The 13,421-nt window shown below is 43.5% G+C and overlaps 1 protein-coding gene across 21 annotated transcripts in view; it reads right to left on the bottom strand.

Annotated features, from left to right (window-relative positions):
* clasp1a (cytoplasmic linker associated protein 1a) overlaps positions 1-13,421 on the bottom strand; it is a 98,970-nt gene that overhangs the window by 44,907 nt on the left and 40,642 nt on the right. The window contains exon 1 of one of the 21 annotated variants that reach the window (XM_088930402.1): positions 8,733-8,870. The exons of the other annotated variants lie outside the window; for them this stretch is intronic. The gene's annotated coding sequence lies outside the window, so the exon portion shown is untranslated. Of the gene's footprint in view, positions 1-8,732; positions 8,871-13,421 lie in introns of those variants that run through there. 21 annotated transcript variants of the gene reach the window in all.

The following is a 13,421-nucleotide window of genomic DNA, read 5'->3' as shown; positions in this document are numbered from 1 at the left end:
TGCGTACACGTCAAAATAAGACTAAAGCTGTACATGCTGTTTGCCTCCCAGGATAGGTTCTTCTACACACAGAACAATAAACATGAAATTAAACATTTATTCTTCTGCAAGATATTTGTACAGGGCATCAACAGAGACAATTGATTTTAGTCTTCCTATCGCCTCACCAGATACACCAGCCGGCTCTGTATCCTACAGAGCTCAAGATTATTCTCACCATGAGGGCCTGAACCTCCATCACTCATTCCCACATGCTGTCTCTCACGCCTGCCAGAACAGAGGCAACCCTCCTGCCCTCCACGCCATCTATTCAATATTAAGCAAATATGTGGCTATGCGTTCATTAACTTCACCATGCCAATAAGATAAGATAAGGTAAGGGATGCTTACAAGTACAGATCCTCTTGCAGACCAGCTTTCTCAACATTCCTTCATGCTCTCAGCATCACCCTCATATCTGACACGGTTTGAGAGGGGTCGTATTTGCAATCAATCCAGGCTGCGATCAATCATGCTCTCTCGCTCGCGAGCAGCGAGGTCTGGGCATGCTCCCTGCCCACTCTGGGCTTAAACACACAGTCGTCCAATTCCAGAGGGGGCACCTCCGCTGCTTCTGCCTTTCCCTTTGCCGAGTGCACAGGGCACCGGGGCCGGGGAAGTCGTCACCGCTGTGAGCACCTGTCCCGCGGGACTCTGGCACAGAAAGGACGGAACAGCTGTCACGATCCGCGACGAGCACATGGAGCCACTCCAACCACTGACGAGGCCTCACCCTTCCAGTCAGCATGACTAACCCTGCAGAATCCCCGTGGCCTTGCGGTTCAGGTAAAGACTTTTAACGGCACCAGTCCCTCAGAGCACACACAAACAGAAAATAAAAAGATGACGTGGCCTGCCTTTGCTTCTAACATCTTTCAGTTTAAAAAAAAATAATGTCAGCATGCAGCAAAGCTGAAGATCTGAATCCACATTAAGCAACAACCATTTTCTCAGAGCACACAGGATGAGACAAATCCATGTATTCTTAAATTTCTTTTCTGCAATTACACTGAAGTTCACAGTATGGGCCTCAGAATGTTTATGTTCCAGTTCTCTGCAGCGACAGCCACTACAAGAAAGGTAACATGAGACAGGGCAGGGTTATGCTGGAGAGATCTGCTTCTACTGAGCTTCTTGGGTGACCACAATAAAAGCAAAAGGAGGAACTACAATTACATCTGGACTCACTCGCAGAGCTTCTAGGGTGAAGGTTTTCGTGAATGTAATGCCAATTAGGAGAATTCTACCAGGAGACTTAAATGAATAGAGAATTTACAGCACACACTGGCAAAGTGCTGACTTGCTTACATATTTCATATTCATGACTATTACTTGTGTACTAAGAAACCCTTATTAAGTCATCACTAGCACATAAGGCTGGAGCGATCACTGATTAATAGAGCATCTTTAATTTATGATGCGCTGAATAGCCAAAGGGACTGTCAGAGTGCAATGGAAACAGTTATTGTGTTCAGGCAACATTAACATTCAACTCCATTACATCAGAGGCTGTTTCTGAATTCTTTCCTGCTGGACAAAGTGCTAAATCTCCGAACAACTGTATGCATTTTAAAATGATTGGGATGGCTCATACGCTGGTCTCTGAGAATGCAAACATTGAAACCACAAAAAACAAAAGGAAGGCAGGTTCTGATTGACCAAATGCTCACTGAGACATAGTACAAGATTCTGAAAGAGTTAAATGATGCACAAGCATTTAGCTGATTAATTGCAATTAGCCAAGCATTGTGAAATTAACAATTAGGACATGCCTCTAAATGTTAAGGTAATTAATAAGGGTACATTTTATAATTAGTATTGAGCCAAAGCCACGTGTAATCTCCGGGCTGAAAGGTTTACATGAACAGTAAAGGGGGATACACCTCAATGATGGCCTTGTTCTTTATTCCTCTGGGTGACCATCTCCAGGCGCTGGATCATGTTTCGGAGCTAATCCACACTACCTGCTAACCTGACGTCAATGCACATGAGGCACACCAGACCAGACCCGACTACAGCGAAGGTTTAGGATGACCAGTCCTTTAAAAATCGCTCCCTTTCATTAAAAAAAATGGAAAGAAAACGGGGGGCGTGCCTTTCAAAATGTACAGGTCCGTGCGGGGCTGGCCATCTGTGTGACAAGGGACACGATATGAAGGCTACGACGATGACGGGTTCTACTGTAGCTTCACCCAGACCCCGACCAAAGGGAGAAAGTCAAGTTAGAGCTGAACTGTGGAGTTCTTACTGCACAGCACTGACCTGTCGAGCACACTGAGCCGTGACCCCGGTGTTCCCTTACAATCAGCTGCTGTAACAGAATCCCTAACCGTTCCACTTCCCACAGCTGAAGAGAAAAACAGGACAGCGTGACGTACTGTATACGTGGTCTGAACAGAGCCTGAATGGCAACTTCGGCCGGGTCATAGCGGCTGCCATCACCCTCATTTAAACAACACAAAAGGCAAAAGCATTACAAAATGAGAACAAATATCATTCCAACCAGAATCGGAGGAGAATGGGACGCTAAACTTTGTCCCAGAGAGAAAGATGAGCGACAAAAAAGGATGACCTACGATGTGGGAATATTTCAATCCCCGAACAGCAGCTCATCAGGACAGAGCCCAGCCTGGTCACTGTAGTGTTAAGCGCAAGAGAGAGCTTGTGAATCCCCCTCTGCAGGGGACACTGGGCCATCATAGGCATGACCCCCCCAGCAAGACTGATCCCCACTCAAAGAGCTGGGAGGACTGGGAGAACTTCTTACGAAGAGATACAGAACAATAAGTGACAGATCTCTTGGCACAGAAGATTGTTAGGATTTGTCATCGCATGCCACCTTTCTTTTAAAACGCGGACGCACAACCCAACAGTCGCGAGTAAAAGTATAATTAACACCTGTCTGAACCCCGGATGTTCAGGGGGGCTGTGTTTAATTTGAAAATAAACATCGTAAACACATCAACAGCACCAGAGCAAGGGCCGAGCTGGTGGAGAGAAACAGCTGCAATGCAGTTGTTACCCGCTCAGTGATGCAGCTGCAAGCCCGATTCGGATGCTGCGCACGGAGAGAGCATAAATCAAATCTGGGGATTTGTTTCACAGAAGTGGAAATCAAACTGCTTATCCAGGGGTTTGATCCTAGCCGGATATCTGGGTGCCTCTACAGCCCAGCTCATTACCCTTGCATCTACAAACACAGCACCCAATAAGGAGTGAGAGCAGAAAAGAATTCCGCATATACTGTGGTTATACTCCCACGCCGTCATCCTTTGATTAAATCAGTACAGCAGGTTCACACCCCCCTGATCTGCTGTGTGTCACCCGGGCAGAGCTGTACACAAAGAGATTCCTGTAAAGAGCCATGCGCTCTTCTGGGATAAAATGTGCTTAACAAATGCAATTCTTGGAAACTGTTGCTGTTGCGTTTAGCTTGATAAGATATTACTTTGGAGTTTACGGTCTAGTGCCATCGTTTCTCCCCCCCCCATCATTCTTTTAATGTCGTTCATTGTTTTACCAATAAAAGAGAACAGCATGGTACAAAAGCCTTATGTTGCCCCACCTGTGGAAACCAGTACAAGAAACTAGCTTGAAATATTCAGTACAGGTTTATTTACATTCTTCTCAGTTTTCTGAACTACTTCACAACCACCACTCTTGCACCCTCTTGTGGTAAAAGGTACAACATGCACATCGCTTTTAATAATACTAAAAGTCACTAGTAATTGCATTCAGGAGCAAAGGTGAAAATCCCAAGCCCCTTCATTGGTTAATCTCACCAAATAGTTAGAATTGCTCTTCAATGAGGATCTGATTTTACAACTTCAAGATAAAGCTTAAAGATCACAGAAGTAACATGCCATGGTAACCATCTGCTCAACCACTGCTAATTAAAACTGAATGTAAGATATAGAAGACGGTGACGCTCCATTATGTTTACCAGCACATGTGCTCAGTCAGATGAGCAGGGGAATGCTCATGCATGCTGAAATATGCTCCTGGTCATCTGAAGTCCTGGACTGAGAATGTGTTCAGATTGTGGTTTATTTCATGTGTCACTGATACAAAACCAAAGAGCCCCGTTTCATCACCTGCACAAGAAGACTGTTGAGGGTGGAGCTGTAGATGTTTTTTTCCCCCAGTAACTTTGACACAGTTTCAAATATGCCTCCTAAATGTGTACCCTATCTGATTACGTGACACCAAAAACACTTTTCTCCTCTTCAAAATGTGTGACGCAGGAGGTTGTCTTTGCATGCCACCCTAAGGAAACAGTCTATTTTTAGTTCAATTCAAAGGTGTCCTCTACTTTGTATAAAACCAGAAGAAGCAAACAGAAGAAGTATTGAAATATCACAGCCTGCTACTGCTAACTGCTCTCAAATGATGTATCTGTATTTCTCTGACTTTGAACTCATTACTTCTGGACCACTCAATGAGAAAACCGTTCTCAATAAGAATAGACTGCAAATGCAACCGTAGTATTTGAATGCAGTAACACCACTAGGCACTAGAGGGCACTCCATCGTGCTTGTTGCAGACTGCTCATTCGGAAATAAAACAAGCAGTGCAAAACATTAAAATTGGAAAGATAAATATTTAACATTAATAAGTTGCAATGAAAAAAATAACAGTGCTGGCCTCTCCTACTGATAGTTTTTTTATTCGTTTTTCAGTGCATAGGACACTTGCTCTTTTCTGGGGTTGCTTAATTGTTTCACATAACATTATCAAATATTCTAGTTAAACTTTGCACACAGGGGAGTCTCAGCAGAAGAAAGTGTCTGACGAAACCCTGCTTTCAGAAACACAGCTGATATTTTTGCATCATATTAACCAGATCCTCTGCTACTTTGACGTTCTTAAAAAATGCCAAGACGCTGATCTTTCACTGGTCATTAAATGATTCAGTTCAAATGTCTCTCCAATTTAACAGCCTGTTGTATTCTCTAAATCTAAAAGATTTAGCTAAATCTAAAAAAATTGTTCTCAGAGTGTGATGGATTTAAAAACATTTCAATTGCCGTCTTGTTTTTGTGCTCTCTGTATCTCACTTCTCTGGTAATTTTCAATAATGCACATCACTGTTGTAGGCAACATCATTTTAATCAGAAACATAGTGCTGGCTCATAGACCACTGAGTAAATATCCCCACCCAGTTAGTCTTATTTCCTTAGTTTCTGAAAAGGATGACAATCTTTGTTGGTGTGTTCCTTTAAGACAAGACTGCTTGAAGCGTGGCAGACTATGAAGGAAGCCACGTCCTTCTGTATAAAGGAACGCACACAAAGGTAAAGAAGGGGCTTCTCTTCCAAGTGAAATGGAAAATTGACAAAAGTATCCCTTCAGCAACAAAATAATTTTTGTTTCACAATGCAACCTAGTTCTGAATCGGTCATCTGTGCCCTTGTGCAGAACTTGTCCTCTGGGCTTGACCACTCTTGCACCGTGCCGTCTGCGGGGAAGATGATGTCACACCCTGCCCCACGGTCCCAAAACACATTTCCACATGCTGATAGGATGCCGAGTTCCTCACTGATGTCAAGTGACGGCAAAAAAATGGGTCATGGGTATGAACCAGTTTGCTCTAATTCGACTGGATAACCTTGGTGATGCCTTTGTTTCCAGAGTAGATTACTGGCAATGACAGAACTGGAAAATACTTGTGAAATGTTTGTCATCTCGCTATATGGGGCTCAGAAAATGTGCCTGTTCGATCACCGAAAGTGACCTAAATAACATGTCCCCAGCACACATACTCGTGCAACTCACACACAGCACACTGTTCTTAAAAGGGGAACTGCAGTCCCAATTTCTCAGACCAGTTATTAAATCTTGGTAACAAGATTAATTCATTGACATTATAGAAAAAAAATGACCGATTTTAAATCAAGCACAAAATCGTGAGCTTTGTGAAAGTACTGTGTAAATCGCCATGTTGCGCCAAACTCGCATTCGAGCGAATAAGTACAGGGTGTGCAGCAGACAGCTCACTTCAGAAATGTTCCAATGTGATCTGCATGCACAGTTAACAAGGAGTATTTGTTGGCAAAATCGTCTCTATTGGATTAAAAGAGATGTATTCGGCCTGCATGTTTACAATGTAATAAAGCCGCAACACGTCTCCAGAAGTTTTGCTGCCTCATTCAGAAATGAATACGGCGCTGCGCATACCTGGAAATTTTGTCATGTTTGTAAAGTGAATTGGAGGTTTTACAAGTTGCTGTATACATTTTATTTTTTTGGGGTTTGAAATGCATTCGTTCGTCAATGCCAATTCTTTCTAATCCCGAGATATAAAAATAGCGTTGACGTTCCCGTTTAAGTTACACATTGTTAATACATAATGAGGTTCACAAAAACAATGGTGTCCACACTCTCAAAGCTTATGACCCTGTTAATTATACATACTGTACAAACTTGACCACATACTTAAAGCTACAGTATAGTTAACAAAGCACAGATAAGTAAATATTAAATACAAAACCACAAGGAACTGTGGGTTGTTTTGTAAAAGCTTTAGGTTTAACCAGATTACTCAATCAGTACTGAAGCACAGCTAAGGTTGCTATGGGAAGCAGAAGTTATTATAAACCCATGTATCCTGTAAATATTGTGAGGCAAGGACACTCAAGATACAGCAAAACACACACTGAACAGCAGGCTAAACGTTTGTATAGCACTGCTAAGAAAATTAGTAAAAGCCTGCCTGCAGTTCACTTACAACAAGAGCATTTATCTCCTGTCTATGATGGGGCATCGTTTGATTAACAAAACCACATCTGGGCTTTTAAACCACGAAGGACCTCCCTGTGCTATTAGCCTAATGCATTTGCATTTGAAAGTGGCGGAAAATATGTTAACTGTTCATTAGAAGAAATTTGTAAAAGAATAACAAAAAACATCCTTTTCTTGCATGTGCATGTGTGAGTTGGAGCTGGGTACACCAAAGTAGTGACATTCAGTCAGTAATCCCTCCGTTATGATTCACAGTATTACTATGATTGATCTACCATTAACACACACACTACAACACAAGAAGAGAATTCCAATATAACTCTCATCACCCGCATTGATGGCGGGGCGGTGGCTCTGTGGCTAAGGATCTGCACCTGTGGCTGGAAGGTTGCCGGTTCAAATCCAGCAAAGGAATCCTACTCCGTTGGGCCCCTGAGCAAGGCCCTTAACCCCAGCTGCTCCAGGGGCACTGTAAAAATGGCTGACCCTGCGCTCTGACCCCAAGCTTCTCTCCCTGTCTGTGTGCCTCATGGAGAGCAAGCTGGGGTATGCGAAAATAAATTCTTAGTGCAAGAAATTCTATATGGCCAATAAAGTGATCTTATCTTATCTGATGCTTCCGATTAGAATGCTTAGATCCATGAACTGTAAAAATGATCTGAATCTACATATCACCTCAAATATATAATTCAGTGTTGATAGAAATACCACTTTAATAGTTGTTTTAAATACTGTAGGACTCATTTCAGGAACAAAATTAAAACAGATGTATATCTCATCAGAAATCCATAAAATACAGTAGATAGACCCATTAAAACTTCCTTAATGAACTGTTAACACAGCAGCAAGCAAATATAGAGACATACATGTTTCTCTGGGCTGAAGACATAATGAATAATGAATGTCTTCTCCCATGTGTGCCCAAATGAATATTCTGATGAACAAATTAGCGGCTCTTTTTCAACCTTCCTATAGCTAGAAATGATAAAAAACTAATATCAGAATATCTCCACCCAGAGGAATTCCTGTGCTGCTCCCATTTCTCCTCACGAAGACAAACTGCACTGCTATTATCACTGCATGTAGCACTTCCGAACCATTTATTACAAAGAACAAAGAAACACAAAAGCCTGCAAAGTGACACAGTGAGTACTGAGCATGACCTTGTCGGAAGACATACATGTTACGCAATGCTAGCCTTTTCATCTCGCCCATTAAAATTCCACAGCTCGGACTGCTCCAAACGTTAAGGGGACTGCTTGGCTGTACCGTCTCCTCACAACATGTAACGGGGCTCCGTTTCCTGACTTACATTTAATAACACTGCAAGTTGTGAAAAGCTGCACGTCTCTGCCTCTCAGCATCTACCTGTGGGATGTCATAAACGCAATTTCACAGCTCTCTGGGCAGCTACTGGGAGGCTTACATCACATATACTGTATTGATGAGCCAGAAATGATGAAGCATTAGATAATATCACACATCATCAAGGACTAGAACAGGAGAAAAGATTCATCATAAAGCTTGCTGAATAAGCAGGACGTTTGTTTCTAAAAATCTGACTCCGGTCTAAACCCACGTAGGGGAGAGAGGCATCAAAGGGCCACGAGGCGGGGAGACCAGCCCTCTTCCTCACAGGGTAACTCCTGAAAGAACTGAGGGATCTATTTAAACCGAGGCTGCATACCCAGGGGAGCTGGCTGGAGCCTGGATAATAAAGAGCAGCAGTCTTGAGAAATCGCAGCAGCAGACTTCCTTAATCAGTACTCTGTATGTTTTAATATAAAACAACCTACAACGCCCCCATCTGGACTAGTGTGTTAAATATACACAGATTAACAGACACCCCAACTTTGAAAATTGATTGGGGGGGGGTCACAGCTATATAATTAAATAATTTGCTGATAGATACTATAATATATTTGCAATACACTTTGAATACTATAACTCACCAGTCCAGCTGAATAATCTTACTTTCACCCAGAACTTCCTGGAGACTTGGGATGTCTATGTCTGTATTAAGCAATTAGTAAGTACTCTACAAATTAAATAATACTCCTTTTTATGGTATTTTAAGCCTCAAAAATATCTCCCCACTCACTGACTTTCAGCTTAAACGCTCTTATGAAGCCAGTGATTCCATCACCCTAACACAGGAGCCAGCTCTCTCCCCAGTATAAATAAACACTGATGTGCACATGAGGCGTCTAGAGAAAGTTGCAGCCACATAAATGCACCCGATAATAAGACACCACCAACAGCTGGATGAATGTCAGGCCAGCAACAGGCCGGCACAGGCTGACAGGCGGAATTCAATCGCCCAGGTCTGGTTCCTCAGCTGTCCCCCCGATCGGGGCTTGGGAAGTGAAACTGAGCGATGGACAGGTGTATGCACGGACAGGCCCACTCGGATTTCTTCCCAACAAAGCAGAAAAATTAAAGAGAGGAAAGCAGATACGGCAATCTGCATGGCCGTCTCTTAAAAAAAAAATGGGAGCTTGAAATGCTTTGAACTTGAAATGCATAATGATTTCCTATTATTCCATTTACTGCTTCATTTCTTTCCAGTTTTAATCAGAATGACTGAACCACACTAGGTTCCCTTCTCCAGGAGCTCACCAATACACCATTAATTAGAACAACACTACAGCGAACAGAAAGAGAAAAGGGGAGGTCTATGGTAAATACCACAAGGAAAATCACAGAGCAAATAAAACTCAAAGGCACTGACAAAATGTCATCTGTACTGTACTACTTTTCAAATGTAATTAATGGCGGCTTATTTTATATTACTCAGTGCCACGCACAAAGGTGGGAGACAGATCTCGGTGGTGACTGGGTTCAATCAGGAACGCAGCCGGAGGAAAAACAATGTCATTGGCGGCTCCCGGAACGGGAAATCACTCCAAGGTTTCCACCCCTCCAGCAGGCCCTTTTCACTCAAAAACAGGAAGTGCTCCTCTATTAAGATAGCAGAACACCACCGGAAACAAAAAGGCCACCCAACACAGAAATGTAACGGAGTGCAGTACCAGTAACTCTTCACAGGGAAAAACAGCGCGTCCGGAAGCACCTTCAGTCAGAAAGAGACCAACACCTGACCGCTCTCTCCCTCAAGCCCACTAAACCTGATGAGGGTTCGACTCGGTGCGCAGCGGAAAAGCACAGCTCTGCCTGCACACTGGGAGCCGCTGCACCGGCGATGAAGCAGACAGACGCGAGCAGAGCGCCCCAGCCTTAACAGACCCTGCAGAAGCCGGGAGCTGAACAGTAAATGAATGTAACGTTTTATTCTGCGTTTGGGCCTCCTTTTGTCTCGTTTGATTTTAAATCCGGCACACATTTTTTCCCCCCCAAATCGCAAGGCCAAGGGGTTCGTGAGGTTTCTACAGCGGGCTTCGCAGAGCAAAGGAAACAACTGAGCCTCTGCCTGTATTTTCTGCTTGCTGAGGGCCATTCATGCGATTCCAAACAGCCCAGAAACGAGAGAAACACTGACACCAGGGAATGAAACTAGGCTGTGCCCCAGCTGAGGGCACTCTGCCCAACTATTCAGAGCCCCCTAAAAGGGATCTATTCATAATTTTGAGGTCACATGGCTGCTATTCAGGGCACACACAGTATACCTAAACTGAGTTGTTGGGAAGCACACAAAAGCTCCATTCAGATTTAGGTTCTTTTTCTTGCGCTTCCACCAGAATACTTATAAAAACTTTCATCTGAAAGGAAAACAAACTTTGAACATCAATTTTCTCTGTACAGACTGAAAGGTGGGAATACTGGAGTTCCAGGCACATCAGATAAGTTGAACCGTTTCATGGGAAACTGATCTCTGTTCCTCACAGTACCATGATGCACTTGTATATGTACAATCATTCACTTTTATAACACTCTTGTTCTTCACATAAAAGTAACCACACATGGCCAGTGACTGGGAATATTTGTCATTTCCCTTGCAAAATAGGTGTTTCTTGTTCTATGGCTTTCCCTCTCTCAGGGAATCAGCTGTCAGTTTCTTCCAAGTAAGTCATTGTGGGAACATTATGAATTAAATTAAATGGCATATTGCATTTGACAAGAAACAATTAAACCAATCTAGAAAAATGGAAATTACCCCACCTGGTTATATGCTTATACAGTACCTTAGTTTTACAATTAACATAAAATTAAAATAATTAGCAGAAGAACAAGCGTCTCAGTAAAAAGGAAGCCTTGAAATGAACTTCAGCAGAGCGCATCCCCACAGACAGGTCACATGCAAGGAGCAATCCATAGTCTACAGAGCTCAGCCTTTATGTCTGTTCAGATCAAAGACATGTCTGGGTCAATGTCTTCTAGTTCTCCATCGGAAACATTGGCCTGCATCTCGTGCAACACGACACACCTGAAATCCTGAAAGACCGTGCATGTCCCTAGAAACCAGTGACCTCTCCAGAAATGCAACCGAAATGATCCAAGGTAACATTTCATGCAGCTCTAGTACAACTGTGTTTTCACACCCCTGCGACGAAGGCAAAGTATGTTTCACCTCACAATGACTCAGAAAAACATGCCCAGTCAAATATATGTCAGCCCTGCCTGTGGCACACTCAATTTCAATCAAATCCACTTCACGAGCTTTGAGGAATTTACAACTATGCTCATGCAAAGCAGTGAGAAGACATTTTAGTCGTTACACATTACTCTGTCAAACAGCTCCAGTGCAGGCTGTAGTGCACACACGCCAAGGACGAAGCTGCAGCGGCCTTTCACTTACTTACTCTCAAACAAGGGAACCCCAGGCTAGAGTGTCTGCTGAAGCCTACCATTATAAAAAGCAGACCTGCTATTTGGATTTGTTTTTCCTGTCACAGAGCTATCATCAAACTCAACTTGTACTTTCGGATTTACATTTGCTGCCGTATTGATTCCAAGACGCATATCCCACTGCAGTCTGGGCTTGCTCAGCCTGTGCCAGATCTGAAGGGTGCTGCTGGCAAGCCTCAGTTACGATTACTCCTCTATAGCCGCCCCTGGACAATGCAGAATCTAGATAAAGCTTATTAATGTACTGCCCGCCAGTTTTGAACTACAACAACAGGCAGCCTCCACAGTGTCCACATAGCCTACACCAATCCCCCAGTCAGCGTGTGCCAGCTATTTCACTGTAAAGTCAGTTGTTAAACACTCCATTCGTATAAGGACATTAGTACTCATGTGCTGTGATAGAAGCTGATCCATGATTCATATATGTATAAATAATCTGAAACCTACCTGACCCGTTTTCAAGGCTGCAGCTAAAACAAACACCAACACCTCAAAAGTTTCCAGACTGACAGCAATATCCTGAACTGAACTCTTTCAGCTTCTTTGGAAGCAATACATCTTTATTTAATTTTGTGTGGTCTTCTTCAGTGCCTTATAAAATGGTGGTGTCCGGTTTTAATTTATGTTAATGAATGTATTCATCTTAAGGCACAGCTATCATCAAGACAAGCACAAACCTCTGTAAGTTAGGATACTTCACAGTGCACAGGAGACAATGGCTTTGTTTTCATTTTAAACGTGCCCCTCCTGACCAGCAGGCCTCATCTGTTAATATCAAACCAAATCCATGCTTCACTTTGCTATTGTAGATTGCAGGGGCTCGCCAACACTGTGCTCCTAGCTATTTGTTTAACTGCTGTATGTTTCCCCATATCCAGTCATTTCTAGCTAGATGCAATGTCTTGTGGTAACATTAATATTAATTTGAGATATTAATGCTTTCAATGCCAATTGCACTCTTAGGCATGGTAATGTAAATTAAGAGATAACTGAACTGTCACTTGTGGTGGAAAAAGCCTACCATCCCTGACCCAGCTCTGGGGCGAGTACTGGGAAGTCAGTCCTGTTGATCTATAAAGAAATCAGCCATAAGAGCTTTACACTTTCTAGCAGAGCTACACCGCTGGAACAAGGGAAACCTGTGACACTGTAAAACATTCGTTTAAGTGTAGCCAAAATCAGGTACAAACACACAGGCAAATGTGTGTTAGAAGAGTCATATCATTCTCTTCTCTGTGGTAAGAAAGCCAGATGTGGACATTGAAATGTTTTGCCAGCCTTTTCACTGTCGAATTAAGATTCCAACACCTCGGCACCCAGGCGTTTTCCTGAAGGGTTTTCTCAAAGGGAAACGCCACGCTGCGCTCTCCTGCCGGAGGACAGCGTGGAGAGCGAAACTCGCTCCGACAGCTGCACCTCGAGAGGGGCGGCCCGCAGCACCAAGCGCCCTCCCTGCACAGGCTGCAGGCCGAGAGCGGCCCCGTCCGATCCCTCCCCGCACGCGCGCCCCACACGCCCGCACAGAACAGAGCGAGTGTCGCCGGGGCTCCGCTATTCAGATATACAAGACTGGAGCTCTTCAGCCTGGAAGGTGCAAGTCAGTTTAAGCGCGTGATTAAAATTTTTGCAAAGGAATAAAAATGCATTGTGGTTTAAAAAGCGCCAATAAAGCCCCTACACAGCTGTCACTTGCTTCTCTCTTCAGCAAATGTGAACAAAGCAGCCTGACGACAACAGCCTCTCATTCGCCATTCATGCCTTTGCTCCTCCAAACGTTTGTCTTGGACACGAAAGCATGTCAAATATTGTGTCCAGCAAGTGGATACGAGCCCCCC

The sequence above is a fragment of the Atractosteus spatula genome, chromosome 13, assembly GCF_055471065.1.
Source record: "Atractosteus spatula isolate fAtrSpa1 chromosome 13, fAtrSpa1.hap1, whole genome shotgun sequence".
Classification (NCBI taxonomy): domain Eukaryota; kingdom Metazoa; phylum Chordata; class Actinopteri; order Semionotiformes; family Lepisosteidae; genus Atractosteus; species Atractosteus spatula.
Note: the sequence above shows the minus strand (reverse complement) of the source record. Positions and strands in the feature narration are given on the sequence as shown.